General features: G+C 49.8%; 5 non-coding genes across 5 annotated transcripts; 4 read left to right on the top strand and 1 right to left on the bottom strand.

Annotated features, from left to right (window-relative positions):
- Positions 1-675: 675 nt before the first annotated feature.
- Positions 676-747, bottom strand: TRNAC-GCA (transfer RNA cysteine (anticodon GCA)). The gene has a single exon. It is a non-coding gene; the product is annotated as a tRNA-Cys (tRNA).
- A 1,863-nt stretch (positions 748-2,610) lies between these two features.
- Positions 2,611-2,682, top strand: TRNAC-GCA (transfer RNA cysteine (anticodon GCA)). Its single transcript has one exon. It is a non-coding gene; the product is annotated as a tRNA-Cys (tRNA).
- A 4,031-nt stretch (positions 2,683-6,713) lies between these two features.
- Positions 6,714-6,785, top strand: TRNAC-GCA (transfer RNA cysteine (anticodon GCA)). The gene has a single exon. It is a non-coding gene; the product is annotated as a tRNA-Cys (tRNA).
- Positions 6,786-10,258: 3,473 nt separating this feature from the next.
- On the top strand, positions 10,259-10,330 carry TRNAC-GCA (transfer RNA cysteine (anticodon GCA)). The gene has a single exon. It is a non-coding gene; the product is annotated as a tRNA-Cys (tRNA).
- A 5,506-nt stretch (positions 10,331-15,836) lies between these two features.
- On the top strand, positions 15,837-15,908 carry TRNAC-GCA (transfer RNA cysteine (anticodon GCA)). The gene has a single exon. It is a non-coding gene; the product is annotated as a tRNA-Cys (tRNA).
- The last annotated feature ends 2,825 nt before the right edge of the window (positions 15,909-18,733 follow it).

The raw sequence follows: 18,733 nt of genomic DNA, 5'->3' as shown, positions 1-18,733 counted from the left end.
TTCTTCATGTGGCTGTTCTACTCACCACAGATGGTTCTTGCTCAGCTCTGTCTTCCCTGTGTCCGGCCTCAAGTAGAAATCAAATATGTCTTGAGCGAATGGATGATTCCATGGATGATCAGATGGATATCAGCCACTGCTCTGATGTCAGTCAGCATCGTGAGGATAGAGTAGAGGTCAAAGAGTCCATCGCTGCCTCTTTGGGGAAGACAGATTGGGGACAGTGGTGTGCTAGAGCCGATCTTGCTCCAGAGAGTCACTTGTTAGCACACCTTCCCAATTCCATGTTCAGTGATCTTACGTTTGTAGCTTGAAATTGGCCATGGTGAGATTATTTATACCGTGAAACTGGAAAACACTAAAAATCAGCCATGCTCTTCCCCCAAGAGCTGGTTGTTAAATATTTACCAGCATACCACAGACTGGAACAATGAAAACATGTAGACAAAATAATCCAAAGCCTATACGGAAAAAGACCCATGGTAAGTGAAACATGAAGTCAGAGTTGGAGGAATCTATCACTCTGGGGCTGTGGTGCTTGGTGACAAAACTTTAAGTTATCCCTGACTTTTTTTTTCCTCCAGATTTGGAAAGTCTTAGTATCCTGAGGCTCCCTATTAGGGAAAGGAGCTGAATCTTTAATAGCAGCTTCAATGAACAAAAGTGAGGGCTGGCAGGGGGCACCTGGATTTGAACCAGGGACCTCTTGATCTGCAGTCAAATGCTCTACCCCTGAGCTATACCCCCTGACGTAGGCTGGGGCCTGAGTAATACCTTTTACCTGTATAGCCACACCCAACATCCCTATAAATTTTCACTACAAACGTTCATTGGCTAGGCCTTCTGGAAGCTGCCAAGCCTTCCTCACTACAATTTTATCTCTCTGATGCAAAACAAGCAACAGTTTCCCCTCCCTATAGCTACCTCCCTGCTTTTTCTGGAAAAGCACTGACACCGACATTTATAGCTGGAAGGGACCTCAGAGTCGCTAGTCTCTATGCCATTCACAGTGGGCATCTGATTACAGAGATTCAAGATTACTAGTCTTCCTACCACAGAAAGCCCTTTATTAATAGGATCAGAACCTGGATCCACTCTTCCTGACTTTGGGTTTAGAACCCTGGGTTCCATAGGCTATAGCATACCCTTGGATTTTGTTCTAAGGAGGGCGGTAAGCTACTGAGCAGAGCAGGAAATGTGGTCTCACTCATGTTTGAAACAATCATCTGGGTGGAAATAGGAGGAGGGGAAGAACAGAAGGGGGAGACCTGTGAGGAGAGTATCAGGACGGGCCAGGTGGGAGCTGGACCCTGGGCCTTGACCGCAGGTCCCGGTGGGGGGCCAAGAGAACCGCTCAGATGCAGACACATCTGACAGCGGAGCCCACAGTTCTCACTGCCGGCTTTGGAGGCAAAAGAAAGAGGCGACCCAACAGTGGCTGGCAGGTGTTTGGCCCTGGTTGCTGGGGGAAATCCTTGCACTTAGGTGGGCACCACGGATGGAGCAGGGAGCTGGTTAGGAGTGAGAATTCATCATTCGCTTCCCTCTGTGTTTGGTGTGAGAAGCCTGCTAGTTCTCTGCATGAGGGTATCAGGTGTGAGATGCTGGCTCTGGGAGGAGGCTGCAGGTACCACTGGAGGGTCACCCACGGACTTTTCATGTCCCTGTTTCTCCCCAGGGCTCATCTCCTTTCTCTGTCCTCTGTGGATGGTGGGGTTCTGCTCTAATACACATGCTCAGGTCTTGCCCAACTGACAAGCCCTTCCTTTGCCCTCGTGCTTAAATATTAGTTTACCTGGGTTCAGAATTCTAGGTTGGAGGTTGTTTTTCTTCATCTGTAAAAAATATTTATTTTATAATAGCATAAAATATCAATAAAGACAACTTTATTCAAGTATTCATCTCACCAAGGAGAAAAAAAAGTTTTAATTTCAAATGCCATGGTTCAAGTGTCTACACAGCTAAAAGGTTATGCGTATCATTGCTTACTACTTTGGATTATAATTCTCAACTACAACTTTTTTTTTTTTTTAATAGCACACACAGTAAAGGAAGGAACTCTATGATTTAGAAAATATACATTTCAAACAATCCCTGATAATTATGACCATCCCGGGCTTAATCTGAAAATATTTATGTTTTTTAAATCCATAGACATTTAACAATGCAAACAGTACATTTGGGGCTGTGATGATTTGAGATATAGTTTGAGTTTTTTACTTTGGGGAGAGATGGGGGGAGGTCTACTAAAATACAGATCTGCCCGTTAGATCTATTTAATTTTACTTTCTTTTACTTACGTATACATTTTCACTTGAATATACAGCTTTTTAAAATAAGAATGTTTTCCTGATTATAATAAGGCAATAAAGGCGGTATTAGAACCAAGGGACAAGATGGTTGAGTGATAACTGCTTTCGCACAGTAGAGGAAAATCAAACAAGAACCGAGCTCTGTGGGAAATGAAGGGGAAGCTTCATCACTCAGGGCATCACTCTGAACGATGAGGTTCTGTAGGCCCCCTGAGTGAAAGACAGTCGCAGTGTCCTGGAAGGTACCTGGGTATTGCAACAGGTTAAAAGATGTCAGTTAGAAGTCAACATCGTGTGTGGGGGTATAGCTCAGGGGTAGAGCATTTGACTGCAGATCAAGAGGTCCCCGGTTCAAATCCGGGTGCCCCCTCGAGATTTTCTTTCCGCGTCATCCTGGGTCCCGGCAGTGGTTTCACCCTACCTATTAATTAGGCGACCTTTTTAATTGGGCTGATTTCCTGTGGACGGCTCAGCAGACCGGAAGTGGAAGCGGGAGGAAAGGCCGGAAAGGCCATCTCCTGCTTCGGGAAGTGGTTTGCTGCGGGAAAATTGCATTGCCCGCCCAGAAACAGACCTTTTTGCCACGACCCTCTGGCCGATGTGTATGTCTGGTGATCTCAGGCACTGTTTCTCCTTCCGAGTGAGTAAGCAGGCAGGAGGCTGGGGGCGCACACAGAAGCCGCAGCCGCGAGACATCATAGGCCTCGGAGCCGGGACTCTGATGCGGGAGGCCTGGGCAGGGCCCATCGGGAAAACCTGGCACCCTTCTGCCCTTCCCCCTATCTCCTCCAACCCCACCCGCTCTAGATGATCTGACGGACGCGTGTGGGGCAAGACTACGCTGGATGATTTTTAAAGGGCCTTTCGCCTAAATGTGTATGATTCTCAAAGCCGGTGCCCTGGGCAGGGGCCTGAGAAGCTGCCAGGTGCAGAGGGAGGCCTGGCAGGAAAGGGGCCCCTCCGCCATGCAGCAGACCCCCCACCCCCAGGCTTGAGGCGAGCCCATGGAAGACGTGGGCCACTTGCTATGCTAAGAGCTCTGGATACCGATTGCGGGGCAGGGGCAAGGCGCCCTGGCTCCTCTGTGGGTCCTTTGAACACAGATCACGTGGTCTCTGATTCAGTCCAGGGAGTCCCCACCTGCTGTCATTAAAAATATGTATGTTGCAGACCTTATTTCTTAGAGCAGTTTCCGGTTTACAGAAAAACTGGGCAGAAAGTACAGAGAGTTCTCCTATACCCCCTCACCTTACTCCCCCACCCCCCCGCCCCAGTTTCCGCGTCATTCACACCTTGCCCTAGTGTGGTACATTTGTTAAAATTGGTGAATGCATATTGATACGTTATTAATACCCTGTAATTTACAGTAAGACTCCTACAGTTTTATGGGTTTTGACCAACGCAGAATGCCATGTATCCACAATTACTAGCATCATGAAAGATAGTTCCACTGTTCTAAAAAATCCCCCCTGCTATACCTATTCATCCCTCCCCTCCCGGCAATCCCTGGCAACCACCTATGTTTTTACTGTCCATAGTTTTGCCTCTCCCAGAGTGTCATACAGTTGGAAGCATACTGTATATAGCCTTTTCAGGTCAGCGTCTTTCACTTAGCTATAGTCACTTAAGGTCCTTCCATGTCTTTTTGTGGCTTGACAGCTCATTTCTTTTTTAATCACTGAATAATATTCCATGGTATGGGCTTGCTGTCGTTTCTATTTAGACTTGGTGTTGACATTTCCAATAACTGCATCTTCCAGCAAGAAGAGGAGAGAGAAATTAAGAGTACACATACCTTGATGAGCACCAAGTATTGTATAGAATTGTTGAATCACTACACAGGACACCCGAAACTAACATGACACTGTATGTTAACTACACTAGAGTTAAAAAAAAAAGGGAGGGGGGAGAGAAGAGCAGCACGTCAGGCCTTTGCTAGAAAGCTTCCCCCAGTCTCTGGTAACACTACACAATTTTCTCCATTCCTCATCCTGCCACTGATTCAGTCTCACTGATGATACTCGTGGTACGTATTTGTAACTATCTTACACCCTCAACGTTTGAAATTCCTTTCCATCTGGGGGGGATCCAGAGCTGTGCATGGCTGGTGGAAACCAGGATGTAACTATACTACAAAAGGCAAAAGTACCAGACTTTGCCCTCCCACAAACCCCAGCAGGGCTTAGCCGATCCCATGCACGTGATGGAGACTTGGAACATGGAATGAGGTACACACAAGCAGGAAGAGTCTGGAATTTACTCCAGGGGGGCCACTGCTCTGGCATTGGCAGTGGGGCTGATGGCTGCAGCTGGTGCACAGTGGGGGCATTATCAGCCCCCTAACCAGGATGCTGTTTGGAGGTAAATGATCCTGACCACCCCCCCCCCCCCAGCTGTCCTTTAATTCTGCCCATTTTCTGAGCGTAGATCTCTAGGTTTCCTTTAGTGGTCTGAGATTTTTGTCATTGTGCCAGTCATTTCCTTGTTTGTTTCATTTAGCCATTATCAGTTTCTGTTTTTGAGACAGAATGCTGGCAGTGTGAAAATTGATACCAGAGTTCGGTGCAGGAGGTGAAGGGGACATGACATCGGTCATCTGGTCTTGTTGGGGCTAAAAGCAGTGAACATCTGGCTAGTTATTCACAAATTGGGACCCGGCAGTCATTGACACACACTGACAAAGCAGGCAAGTTGAATATTGCCAGTGTCACGTGGAAGGAAGTGCATGATGAGAGCCAGGCCTTGATGTGCTAAGAACACCAGGGGACACCATACAGTAAAGTGGCTAATTCTAGGGGCGCCTGGGGGGGCTCAGTCGGTTGAGCATCCGACTTTGGCTCAGGTCATGATCTCGCGGTCTGTGAGTTCGAGCCCCGCGTCGGGCTCTGTGCTGACAGCTCGGAGCCTGGAGCCTGCTGCAGATTCTGGGTCTCCCTCTCTCTCTGCCCCTCCCCCGCTCATGCTCTGTCTCGCTCTCTCTCTCTCTCTCTCTCTCTGTCAAAAATAAATAAAACAGTAAGAAAATATATATTAAAGTGGCTAATTCTATTGGCATTGGGACTCAGAGAAATAAAACGCAGGTCAAATGTGTAAACCCTCTACCCAGCGCCAAGCACAGAGAGTCTGATCTCTTACCCCTAAATAACTGAAAAAGCCTCCAGCCAAAAGTAGGATTTGATCCTGTGGGTTACTGACTTATAGTGTCAATTAAATTAATAGTATCTTTGTCACATGCGTGAAAGGACACGAAATGGAAAAGAGTGGGATCTTCACATCCATCCTGGGCTTATTCAGGAATTACTGAATATTACTCAGAAATAAAGGCAAGAACTTTGGGCAGGGAGGCTAGGAACCAGCTCTGCCTAGTGGATTTCGCCTCACCGGGGAACGTGGCCACCCCAGGGAAGGGTGCCCAGCTTTCCAATCACCTCCCTTAATAAAAAGATGGTGTTTTATAGGGTGGTCAAACAGCCAGCAACATGATAGCAGACTGATTATGTTAGAAACATCCTGGATGGGGCGTTGCTTTGTTCTCACTGGAATACTTATTTCGAATTTACATTCTATTTTTGAAGTGAAACATGTTACCCGCGTAACGCAGTAATGATCCAAGTAAGCTGCACAGGAATGAGACAAAAATCTCCCCTCTTTTACCACATTTTCCATTGCATAGCTCAGTATCCTCTGTGGTCTCTGAAAAGTGAATCTCACTGGTCTCTGATGCCATGTAATAGAACATAGGTTACTGTGCTGGTGCCTTTTAGGAAGGACTGGTGTGTGTCCTCCCTATGTGAGTGAGGGTCGGCCGTGGGGAGGGAGTGGGGGTGGGGGCGTGGGTACATGCAGGGCCTGGAAGAAAGAGCCATCTCTGACCATAAACCAGGGATCCTTGCGCCAGGGCTGTGGGTCTCCAAATAGCAGCCTTTATGCCTCTCACTAGCTTCCTCTGTTGTGCTGCCGAAAGGATCCAGGGGCTCCTGCCTCTCTAGTGCCCAACCAAGCCGCTGGGAGACTGCCTCAGGACGGCATTGGGCTGGGGAGACGGGGGAAGATGTGAAGGGCAAGAGAGCAAGCAAGGGTGAGGCTGGGGAGGATGGGGCAGAGCAGGTGTAGCTGAGGGAGGAGGGAAGAAAGGAAGGATGGGGGGGTTGGGGTCCACAGAAACCTGGTGCCTCCTGCAGTTCAGGTGTGGCTGTAGTGGAAAAGTGCTAGGAGACAAGCGAAGGGTCTCTGGGGAATCGGAAAGGCGGTGTTATGGCTGCATAGCCGTCTTTAGTGAGTTGCGGTGCACCTGCCGGTTTCACAGGCCGACCAAGAATGAACAGAACTTACAGTGCCCTATGGAATGTTTGGTGCGGCGTCACAGGTGAAATAATGTAAAGAGGACCTCATCCCACGCAAGGGGGTATAGCTCAGGGGTAGAGCATTTGACTGCAGATCAAGAGGTCCCCGGTTCAAATCCGGGTGCCCCCTGCTGGAGCTTTGCTTTATTGCCTCTCGTAGAGGAGTGGCTTCCCAGCTACCACATTCTATACAATGTCATCAGTTGCCCTCCCCACCTCTTTTCCCCAGACCCTGGTGTTTTTTCAGGTGTCCTTTCTCCCTTGACGTACTGAAGTATGGTAGGTTCCTGGTACCAAACTTCTGAGGGGCAGAGGCCAGCCAGGTGGCCGGCGCCGGCAGGGGCCAGGAGTTGGGAGGGCCCAGAGTGATGGTCACCGGCGCAGCTGGGACTATCGGGTCCACCGCGGGACTTCATTCCCCGGGTGCGTGCCTGGGTCCTCACACTCCCACACCACTGACCAACCCTGCAGCAGAGACCAAGGGGAAGGAAAAGCAAAAAAAAAAAACAAACAAACAAACAAAAAAAACAAAACGAAAAACGAAACAAAACAAAACAACACGTAGCAGGAAAGAGGGAGACAAGCCCCTTTTCTTCTGCAACATCCCTCCGGCGCCCTCTACTGACAGCTCTTAGCATTGTGCTCGCTCAAGGAGAAAGGCGTAGGGAAGCCAGTCCGTTTATTGCAGGGCAGGTATGGAAGCATGAATTTGGACCCAGGAGTCAAAAAATTGGTAACTGGCACATCGTGTGAGTGCCAACAGGATGTTAGCAGGTGTATGCAGGCGGGGGCTTGAGATCATCCTGAAAATTTGAGTGTGCCCTCTGGCATTTCTGCCATTACTGTGAGATGTGTTTATCCTGTGAGCCGCTGCCCCTTCAGCCTGGGCCCCAGAAAGAACACACGTGGTCCAACCTTAAGCGCAACTCACCTAGAAAGGCCAATGCCCTCTGGACCCACAGCCTGAAGCGGGCTTACCCAGCCAAGCCCAGCCTCTATCAATTGATCCTCATTCAATAGTCTGACCCATGAGCATGAGAATAAATGCTTATTGTCGTGTGTCAATGCTTTGGGGCATTTTTGCAACACTCTTATGAATACGACTAGAAAATACTAACATTGACATACAGAAGGGGTCTCCCACTATAACAAAAGCCTAAAGTACATGACATGTCTTCATGATGAAGCATGCGGAATTAGTGGGAAGTTAGTGGGGTAACTATAATTGAGGGCAGGGAAAACGGGCTCATGATAACCTGGAAGGCAGAAAATGTATTTGAACTTGTAGTGTTAGGGGGGGGATATTACAAAGAAAAATACTGAATGCATGAGCTGTTTTGTTACAGGCTGTTTTTGATAAGGTACTGCAAAAAAAAAAAAAAGATTTGAGTTCAGAAGACAACTTACTGGTTTGCAGTCAGAATTTAGAGACAATCTAGATAGCTCAGAATTGCGTAGTGAGAAAAATAAAACCATCCCGTCCAAAACAAAGGCGAGGCTGTTATTACATCACTTTAGCCAAAAGGCCAAATCCAGAGCCTTCCAGTAAGACATAGCCCCAAACCAAATCAAGCTTAATGTGCTCATAGCTTAGATGTACTTCATTAAGAGCACTGAAGAATTAAGCCGATACTAAGTACATCCTCTCAGCTGGACAAAAGTATTCCTAGAAAGACTAAGGATGTGCCCAAGTACTTATAATTGAGCTGGAGGGAGAACATACATCAAAGAGAATTGTGGTCATGGCTTTCAGCATGTGGAGTCAAATACATAGAAAACCCACACATTTCTTGAGAGAGCTGTATTGGCAAAAACATTACTAGCCTGGACAAAAAAGTTACCAAGACTGGAGAATAAAAGGGCCTGGGCTTCCAGCATTCCATAGGGGGAAGCAAACTGAGAAGAATGCCTAGCCACAACAAAGGACATGTTTTCCAATGATGTCTCCAGAAATTTCAGAGAAGGAGGAAGGAAAAAGGGAAGACGTCTTAGAGGGTGGGCCCATGAGTCATGCAGAACAGTGGGCAGGGAGCTCTCCCTAGGTAGCAGAACCAGAGCCGACTCAAGGAATATTCCCTACTGCTGGAATGCGTATGTTGTGTGCCACTGGGGTTTGGGGTGGTTTGTTATACAATATTATTGTAAAAAGGCTGGCAAATACTGAATTTGGTATCTAGAAGGAGGCTCTGTCTGTAACAAAAGGCAAAAGGGGGGCGTGGCCACTTATGCCTAGCATTTCAATGTCTATGACCATGTGTGTTTCCCGTTGTGATCAGTCATTGCACGTAAACATTTACTGCCGTAAGTCTGTTCCTGCACCATCGCTGGACTTTGGGTGTATGAGTGGTAGATAATTCGTTTCTTAAGCTTATAGGTCTCTGGATCGAGAGAAGCCTCATCTGGATCTAATGTATATCATAAGATCCTGGACTTCGTCTGACTGAATGAGGCTCTGGGGGCTTTGGGATGAGGCTGAGTACCTTATGCACGTGGGAGAGATTTAAGTAATTATGGCCAAGAGGGCAGACGATGGTAGATTAAAATGTTGGCCCCAGTTCTGCACTTGTTCTATGTGTGCCCTTTGCCACAAGACTTTTCACATCCTCCCATTAGAAGTGGAACAGGTTTGGGGTGGCTCCGTCGGTTAAGCATCGACTCCTGATTTTGGCTCAGGTCATGGTCTCACAGTCATGAGATTGAGCCCTCCATTAGTCTGAGCATGGGGCTTGCTTGAGATTCTCTCCCTCCCTGTCCCTCTCCCTCTACCCCTCTCCTGCTTGCACGTACATTCTCTCTCAAAAAAAAAAAAAAAAAAAAAAAAGATAGATTTCCCTGCCCTTGATTTAAGGGTAGGTCCTAAGACTTGCTTTCACTGATGGGATATTAGCACGTGTGATACTAACAGAGGCTTGAAATCTGCTTACGTGCTTGGGCTTGACCTTTTTGCATTTCTGCCACTACCATGAGAAAATTTTCCCTGCTAGCTGTGACTCTTCCAACCTGGACCCAGGAAGAAACAGACTTGGAGCAGACCTGTGCCCAACTCACATAAAGAAATGAAGCACAGGAAAAAAAAAAAGAAAAAAGAAAGAAAGAAACCAAGCACAGATGGACCTCCAGCTTGAAGCAGGGCCACCAGGTCAAGCTCAGACTAGATCTACTGGTTGTCATCCATGTTGCTGACCCTATGAACATGAAAAAAAACGCTTATTGTTGCATGCATCTGAATTTGGGGATGGTTTGTTATGAAGCGTTATTATGGACATAACAGGCCTGATTCCTACACTTCCTCTCCCTTCTCCCCACCCCCCAGGTACTGAGCAAGGGGTGAGGAGGAGATTGCAGTTTATGGGAGGAATTCAGATTGTGGCTTCAAAATGGAAAAGTGCTATTTGACCAGCCAGAAGCCCTGGGCGGTGGGGGGAGGGGTGGAGGGGGAAGGAAGGGTGAACTCCTGGCCAGAGGGAGGTCTCCAGTCAGTTTCTAGTGGGCTTGCCAGTTTCATTGACTGACCAAGAGTGAATAGAATGTACAGTACACTGTGGAATGCTTGGGCGTGGTGTCACAGGTTAACTATGCTAATGAGGAGCAGGACCACAGTGAGGGGGTATAGCTCAGGGGCAGAGCATTTGACTGCAGATCAAGAGGTCCCCGGTTCAAATCCGGGTGCCCCCTGTAGGTGGCTTACCTTATTGACAAATAAGTGACCTAAGTTAGGGTCCTGCTTATTGGAAAGTCCTCTCCATTGCCACCTTCCTTTTCTCAGGTGACTTCTGGGATGCGGCACATGTCATGGGGCTGTTATGAATGACGTATGTGTGACAGAAGGTCCTAAATTCCTCTTCAAACTTTACCTTATGATCACAGGTTACCCAGCCTGCCTGCACACACTTAGGGACCTTAGTTAAAAAGAAAAAAAACAGATGAGCCCTAGGAATTATGATTTAGTCGGACAGAGGAGGTACCTGGGAACTTTTGCTTTGGGGAGGCACACATCCCACCGCCTCCCCCCTCCCTGCTAACTTCAATTGTAACATCCAGTGGTTCTAAGTAAGTAAGTACATATAACACTATGTAATGTTAAACAACGTTCCGGTGGTGAACATCAATGGGCTGTAGGCACGGAGAGCGGCCAGGTGTGCAGAGGGGAGAGAATGCAGGAAAGGCAGGGAAGGTGTGGGCATGCTAGGGTGGTGACAGATCGTAGTGGCACCATACTGCTAGGTGTGGTGACTGCCCATAACTGATAACTCTGCTTTAATTTCTTATTAATGTTTATTTATTTTTAAGGGGGGGGGCAGTGCAAGCAGGGGAGGGGCAGAGAGAGAGAGGGAGACACACACACACACAGAGCAAGCTGGGGAGGGGCAGAGAGAGAGGCAGACACAGAATCCAAAGCAGGCTCCGGGCTCTGAGCTGTCAGCACAGAGCCCGACGCGGGGCTCGAACTCACGAACCGTGAGGTCATGACCTGAGCTGAAGTCGGCTACTTGACCGACTGAGCCTCCCAGGTGCCCCTCGACTCTGCTTTAAAGTTCAGAATTGAAACGCACTTATTAGACGAGACTGGTTGTTTCTGAATGAAGCGTTTGATTGACAATCTAGAGGTCCCTGGTTCCAATTCAGGTGTGTTGTTTTTCTTTTTGCCTCCCAACTTTAGAACCTTCTTTCCATCTTTTGAGGATGTCCAATTATGGGAGCCCTGGTGGAAGAAATGTCTCCTCTTGCAGCTGCAGAGGCCAAAAATAAAGGCGATTTTCTCCCTTTCTCCCTTTCTTCCAGCACCGCTGGCCAAACAGGTGCTCCTGACTCACACTACACTCGGAATGAGTGACACAAATCCCAGGGTTGGCAGTGCCCGAGGGCCTGGCTGGCTGAGTCCCCTTGGGTCGCCCCTGCCTCACGTGAACCTGCGCATCCAGCCTTCCCTTCAGCGCTGCAGGCTCCCTGCCACACAGACAGTGGTCATCTCATCTTTTGCCACAGGCAGAACCAGTTTCTGTTTCTGGAACCACGTGCCTAGGCCGATACAACATTTGGGGTCTTTTGCCGCTGGCAAAAGACCTTCACGAAAGTGGGGTGGCTATAGAATTGCTTTTCTGTCCTATTGGCGTTGAAGGAGGTGGAATTCCAGTTGATTCGTCAGGGCTGAAAATCTAAGAGCCCACGGGCTGTCAGTGGGAAGTTAGCTGATGAACTGATCACATGGATTCAACTGGCCAATGGGTTGGAGGAAGCTTATTCATCGGGCAGGCATCTGATGGCTGTTTATGGCTGGCGTGCATTCCGATTGGTTAGTGTCTATGCTGTGAGCCGTGGTTAAGGGTTCTGAGTACCACTCTTTCTTGGAATAGAGATCCCGCTGAAGGACAGAACCTTTAGGGACCACGTGTTGGGATAGAACAGTAGAAAGGGCCAAGCCAAGGCTGACGGTCTCGGGAAGCTCAAAGTCGTACAGTGGAAAGCTCAGACGTGTGTGTTCTCTTCTCCGGACACAGATGGAGACGGCGGACTTCCCAATAACCCCAGCCCAACACTCAGCTCGTCTGCTCAATGACTGATGTGCTGAAAACCAAAGGCAAGATCGTCAAATTTCTATCCATTGGGTTCATAGTTTCACCCGCCTCTTGTATGAATCATTTCACAGGATGTCAGGGCCCCTCCTCCAATTCAAAAAGCAACTGGTGGAGAACCGGGGTGGCTCAGTCGGTTAAGCGTCCGACTTCGGCTCAGGTCATGATCTCGGGGATCTTGGGTCCGAGCCCTGCATGGAGTCTGCTTCAGATCCTCTGTCTCCCTCTCTCCCTGCCCCTCCCCCCCCCCTCAAAAATAAATAAACATAAAAAAAAAAGCAAGTTGCTACATCTTGCTTTCATTTTAGCCTTTATCGGGACTGTTCCTATTACCCAGGTAATGGTGCGAGGAATGACAAAATACTTAGACACAAAGGGTCTCCCTGAATAGTCAGGTAGAACATGGGGGATGGTTCCTAGTTGCCAAGTTCTGCCTACATGTACATATGGTTCTATATTGTGTTTGTATTTTATAATCCCCAAAGCTTTTCTCTAATATTTAACTCGTGTGCACATGTATGCATGTGCGCGCACACACACACACACACACACACACACACACACACTGTGACATCTCCCATTTGAATGTATGTGATGGCCTTTCTGCTTTTTATCCAATAATGAGTAGAGCTTTGTAATAAGGGAAACAGCCTTGTTGCTTAATTCAAAGGGATATTTAGCAGACGCCTCAGCAAAAGATAAAGAACAGGAAAACACTCAACTCCTAAGATTGCTGCTGTAATCTCTGAGGCTGATGTGGTCATGCCTTTCCCAAGCCTGATTGTCTGCTTCCTAGCAATTCTGTGATGTATTTCCAATAGTTCTTTTAAGTTTCTTTATTCATTTTGAGAGAAAGAGCATGTGAGCTGGGGAGGGGCAGAGAAAGAAGGAGAGAGAGAGAATCCCAAGCAGGCTCTGCATTGTCAGCACAGAGCCCGACGCAGGGCTGAGACCCACAATATCAACTGATACACCTGCCTTCACTGTCTTTTTCCTTTCTAGCAATTGGAATGCACCATGATGACATCTTTGGACTGACCCAGTGGATGAGGAACAGAAGCTTTGTAAGAAAAATCCATCTGGGTGTGCAGAAATGCAAAAACTCTTCCAAAAAATAAGACCATTGGAGCCACCAAAATGAGGTCAGAGATCTGAATCTGGATGTCCCTGTGCTATGAGACCACTAGCCTGGATACTGGGTTCTTGGCACAGCATCATCAGGAAGGGAGCAGGTGGGATCAGGGCAGTTGGGACCTGTCTCCACTGACCCATTTCGAATCTTTTTGGAATCAGTCTCTTTTCAGACAGAAGCGTCTCCTGTTTAAGTGACACAGACCATTGGAATTATTGCACTTTTTTTTTAAGGTTTTATTTTATTTTGAGAGAGAGAGTGTGAGTGGGGGAGGGGCAGAGAGGAAGGGGGAGAGAGAGGATCCCAAGTAGGCTCCGCACTGTCCGTGCAGTGTCGATGTGGGGCTTGAACTTAACTGCGAGATCATGACCTGAGCCAAAATCAGGAGTCGGATGATTAACAGGCCGAGACACCCAGGCGCCCCAAGTTGTTGCTTTTTATTAAAGCAAAACTAACTTGCGTGGAGAAAAGCAAATAGGTCATTTCAGAGATGTTTGTAATTTGCAAATCGTTTTCTTACAAAGATGAAGCTATTCTATGACGTTTTTAACATCAAAAGGAATAGATGACTTTTTCACACCAATAAAAAAAAGCTTTTAGGACACCTTTCTTAGTGGATACAGAGTATTCTTCTGTATGGCGGCTGCTACCACTCTTGACTTAGCCAACACTCGTTTGTTGGTCCCCCACACGGTTTCTAACCTCCCCTCGTACAGACAGATCTGCAAAGCGTCCTGTTCAAGATGCATGTCTGCTTTTCATCTAGTTTGGCCCCCATATGCTATGCCAATTTGGATGATTGTCTCTTCTCTGCATCCTGGGGATCTCTGTGGCCTTTGGGCCTCGTAGTGGTAACTTCCAGGGGAGAGGTCCAAGGAGGCAGGGAACACTGGTCCCAGTCTAGGAGATAGTAAAGGCCTGAGTTTGGTGCCCAAACAGCGAGTCCTTGACCTGGTCCCAAGTCATCCGGCTGTGCTGGGCTGATGGTTTGGGGCCAGCATGGCACCGTGACCTCTCCAGTAAGGCCATCTCCCTTTTTTTTTTTTTTTTTCATTTATTTTTGGGACAGAGAGAGACAGAGCATGAACGGGGGAGGGGCAGAGAGAGAGGGAGACACAGAATCGGAAACAGGCTCCATCGGCCCAGAGCCTGACGCGGGGCTCGAACTCCCGGACTGTGAGATCGTGACCTGGCTGAAGTCGGACGCTTAACCGACTGCGCCACGCAGGCGCCCCTAGGCCATCTCCCTTTAAAGCCAAGGAGTAAGGAACGAAAAGAGTGGGGGGAGCAGAGAAAGCGATGTAGGACAGCTCAGAGGAGCCCATGCTGCAGGGGGTCAGAGTGGGACTGGGGGCAGCAGACTGGGGAAGTGAAACCTGAGCGCAAGGGAAGGAAAGAGGGAAGCTTCCAGCTCTAAGCAATGATTAGTGCCCCACACGGGGACTGGGGAGGAGGCCGCAGCACTCTCGGCAGGGAAGATTCCTAGAAGTTTCTAGAGAAGGACAGAATACGTCCAAAGTCAGACAGAGGTCTATCTGGACGAGGTCGGGCAGTCAGCTCCCACTAGTTCGCTAGGGATGAGAAGTGAGAGTGCGTGGTAGCTCCTTGGGCACAACTACACAAGTGGCGTGGTGCTCACCGGGAACCCCAGTTCAGGGGCAGAGCCTCTGACTTTGTGTCGGGGAGTCCCTGGTTCCAGTCCGTGCATTGCCTGTTGGCATTTCTTTTTGCTCTGACCTCCTGTTTGCCATCACGCGGTCCTGTGTCTGTGCTCCGGTGACCACAAATCTCTCATTCTTGCCTCACCGCTTTCCACGCACTGCACGCTTATTTCTGCTGCCTGACCCACGGAACGATGCACCAGACAGAGAATAAGGGGGAAAAAGAAGATATGAAGGGGGTAGCTCAGTCTCCTGCGCAGTTTAGTGCAAAGAGGCCCCCTAATCATAAACGTGGATTCTAGTGGCAACTTGGTCATTAAACCAAGTGAGTTTGGTTGGGGCGTGATTTGAATTCCAAACTTTTTTTTTTTTTTTTTCCAGATCTATCCCGTGAGGGGCACAACAGCTCCCGAATCATCAGGAGCTTGTTAGAAGCTCGTGTTGTCCCTCGTCCCCTCCCCAGAGAGTCTGGCTTAGGGGTTCTCAGGTGGGGCCCAAGCCCTGCCTCCCCTCCCCTCCCCTCCCCTCCTCTCTGTCTGTTGAGCAGCTAGTTCTGTATCCCGCTCTTGCGGATGAGTCTGAAGAATGTTCCAGCTGCAAACCTCAATGTGGTCAATGCCAGTGCCTACAGCCAGGGGCTGAGGGAAGGAGGAGGTTGTAAGTGGAGGTAAGGGGCAGGGGTGGGCGTAGTGGGTAGGGCATGTTTGCAGGGGTGTTAGGGTGGCAGAGAGCCACGAAGAATACATCTCGAGTCAGAGACAGTCAGGGCGTGGCTCTGAAGGATTAAAGAGTTTATTAGACACCTGTAAGCAGGTGGGGGTATAGCTCAGGGGTAGAGCATTTGACTGCAGATCAAGAGGTCCCTGGTTCAAATCCAGGTGCCCCCTTATTATGCCTGCTTTTGCCCCCCTATAACAGCTGTTGTGTCCCCCACTTGGAAACCCCTCTGAGGAGAGAAGAGATGGATCCCGACCCTTCGGTTTCACCTCCTGTGTTTCTCCACCACTCAAGCGGGCTCCACCACCCAAGCCTCTCTGGTGGCTTCAGGTGGGTATTTGTGTTATTCTTTGACTGCCCAGCACCTGAACCCCCACCCGAAACAGTGAGTCTTGGGGGAAAGCACAGCTTTGCAACCTGCTCTACCAAACCAACGTGCCAAATACTGCCCGGGCCTAGGACCCGGCTCAGACCTTACCAGGTAAATTCCACTATGGGATACAGAACTCTGGCTGCCTTGGCAGGGCTGGCAGGTCCTTCAGCACCCACTGGGGATACAGTGGCTTCTGCCCCCGCATGGTGCTCTGCTATGCCCTTGGCTGTGAATTTGGCCACTGGGGTCCCTTTGAGCCTGGCTCTCCCACCCTCCCTCCGGGGCCTTGGGCTCCTCCCAGCCTGCCAGTGACTGTCTAGTCTATTTCCACCAGACAGAAGCAGGTTCTGGGTTCGCATCTATGTGCATGACTAGCTGAGAAATGGGTACAGGGAGTCATTTGCAAGCAAGAGATCCTTGGCGAAATGGGGGGCTGGGGGCGGATGTGGGACTGGGGAGCTAACTGCCAGGCCTAGTTTTGCTGAAGTCAGTAAAAGTCCAGTCGGCCCCTCCTGGTAGGAGTATAGCAGGCCAGGGTCCACAGAGGCGAAACAGCTAAATAAATTGTTGCCTGGGGCCAACCGAACCAAAGAGCCCGCTGAGAGCGAGAGACGTGGTGGCTGATTCTAACATACTGGGAACGCCTGGATCCGAGGTCCAGCTTCTTTGTTCGGGGCTCAGAAGGCCACATGGGGTTTCCAGCTGAGAAAATCTAAGGCACCACATGACCCAGTGGAACACCGGAGGCAGACTTTGATCCTGAGGTTGCCAAATTCCCTTGAAGCCAGAGCTTCCCTGGTCTCCTGCGTGAAAGTTGGGGCATTTGTTCAGGGGAGAACGGTGCTTCCAAAACCGTACGGGGGATTTCTGAGAGAATGGGGAGGAACCAGCACCAGAAGCCAACTCCAGAAGCCACCAGTCCCCATGGATTTCGTCTTAAACCAGGACTGATAGGATTGCTTGCAGAGGGTCCAGTGCCCCGGCCCCCACCTACCAAGTGCAGAAGCTGCCCGCTCGCTGCTGGTAACAGAGAACACCCAGGGGGTCTTTCGGGCCCATCAGAATCTTTGTGCGTCTGGTTTGGAATCCACATGGCCTGTGGCCCCAGGAGGGGACAGTGTGGGGTCCCCTGCAGGGGGGAGGTGGGTATGGTCTGACTGTCCCGGGGCAGTAGCCCTGCCAGCAAAGTGAGAGTCCCCGTGCCCATTCAGAAGGCTTTTGGGCTTTGGTACCCCAAACAGGCATCCTTGCCCCCTCCAGGTGTGCTGAGCCCCAGATGTGAGGCCTTCTGAGGCAGATGGGGCTGCTCACAGGGAAGGTGACTTCAGCCTTCCTGGCCAAATGCCTCCCCTAGACTCAGCCCAAGGAATTGGCCTTGGGATGAAGAAGAAGTGTCTTGAACAGGAGAGGCTGGGGGGGTCTGGGGGGCAAGAACAAATGAGCCCAGGAGAAGGTGCAGTGAGGAGGGAAGGTTACGGGAACACCAAAGCGTACCAGCTAGAGACAGAAGTGGGGGCGGGTACTGGGCAGGGCACAGGGGGCTTCTGGGCACTCAAATGAGGGGTCAGTGGGAAAGGGGAGGGAGCTGATGGCCAGGAGAGGGTGAGTCAGCCAGGACACGGGGCAGATGGGAATAAACAGCAACTACCGGGTATTGGGAGGTCCCAACCAGGAAACAATTTGAAGTGAGCTCCTGGCTCAGGGGAAAAGATCCGACTGCGGGTCAAGAGATCCCTGGGTCAGATTTCCAGGCCGCCGTGAGCTTATCTCATTTAGTACCGGGTGGGGGGGTTGGTGGACATGATCCGGGTCATTATGTGGCGTCATGTCTGGCACCGGGTTGGGAAGTGGAAAGAGCCCAAGACCAGCCGTGTGAGATCTGGCCCCAACCCTATTATTAATCAGGTGTGTGTGCTTGGGAACGTCTCTTAATTATGGCCTCTTTTCAAGCCTGTAACACGGGGCACCGAACTAAATTGGTGGTTTCCAATTCTGACTTTCCACCGGGATCATCCCATGGGCTTGTTAAAAATAGAGTCCATTGGCCCCACGCCCAACTATTCCGATCCAGGCAGTCTGATCTGGAGCCTGTGAGCTGTATTTCCGAGAAAGGACACACCCCACTGCCCTTACCCCCTCACACACCAGGGGCTGTGATGGGCAGTCCCCCCGGGGACCCTTGGCCTTAGAGGAGCCCGGAGCCCTCCAGTGACACAGCCCTGCTTTGACCCAGATGTCCTTGGCCATGGGTGGCTGGTGTGGGCAGGGGATTGTGCAGAAGGAGGGCAGGAATGCCTTCCACCTGCCGTAGAGGTCCGACTAGACATGAGGGGTATGTCAGTGTCTGAAGGAGTTCTGGGATTCACGTTGGAGGCCAGAAGTCTCCCTGTCACAGTGAGGTGAGCTTTTAAGGACAGGTGCACCTTACCCGTTCTTGTCCTTACTGATTTGGGGAATGGGGTTCGAGCTTCCTTTCCCTCACTGGAGCCCGTGACTCTACACTGAGGAGAGAGAGAAAAGAGGCAGGGAAGGCCAGTCATCTTCTATACTAACTCCTTGGAGTCAGTCCTCCAGAGCCAACCGAAATCCTGCTCTTCTTCAGGGGGTGGGTCTGAGTCTGGA

This window comes from Prionailurus viverrinus, chromosome A2, assembly GCF_022837055.1.
Source record: "Prionailurus viverrinus isolate Anna chromosome A2, UM_Priviv_1.0, whole genome shotgun sequence".
NCBI lineage: Eukaryota > Metazoa > Chordata > Mammalia > Carnivora > Felidae > Prionailurus > Prionailurus viverrinus.
Note: the sequence above shows the minus strand (reverse complement) of the source record. Positions and strands in the feature narration are given on the sequence as shown.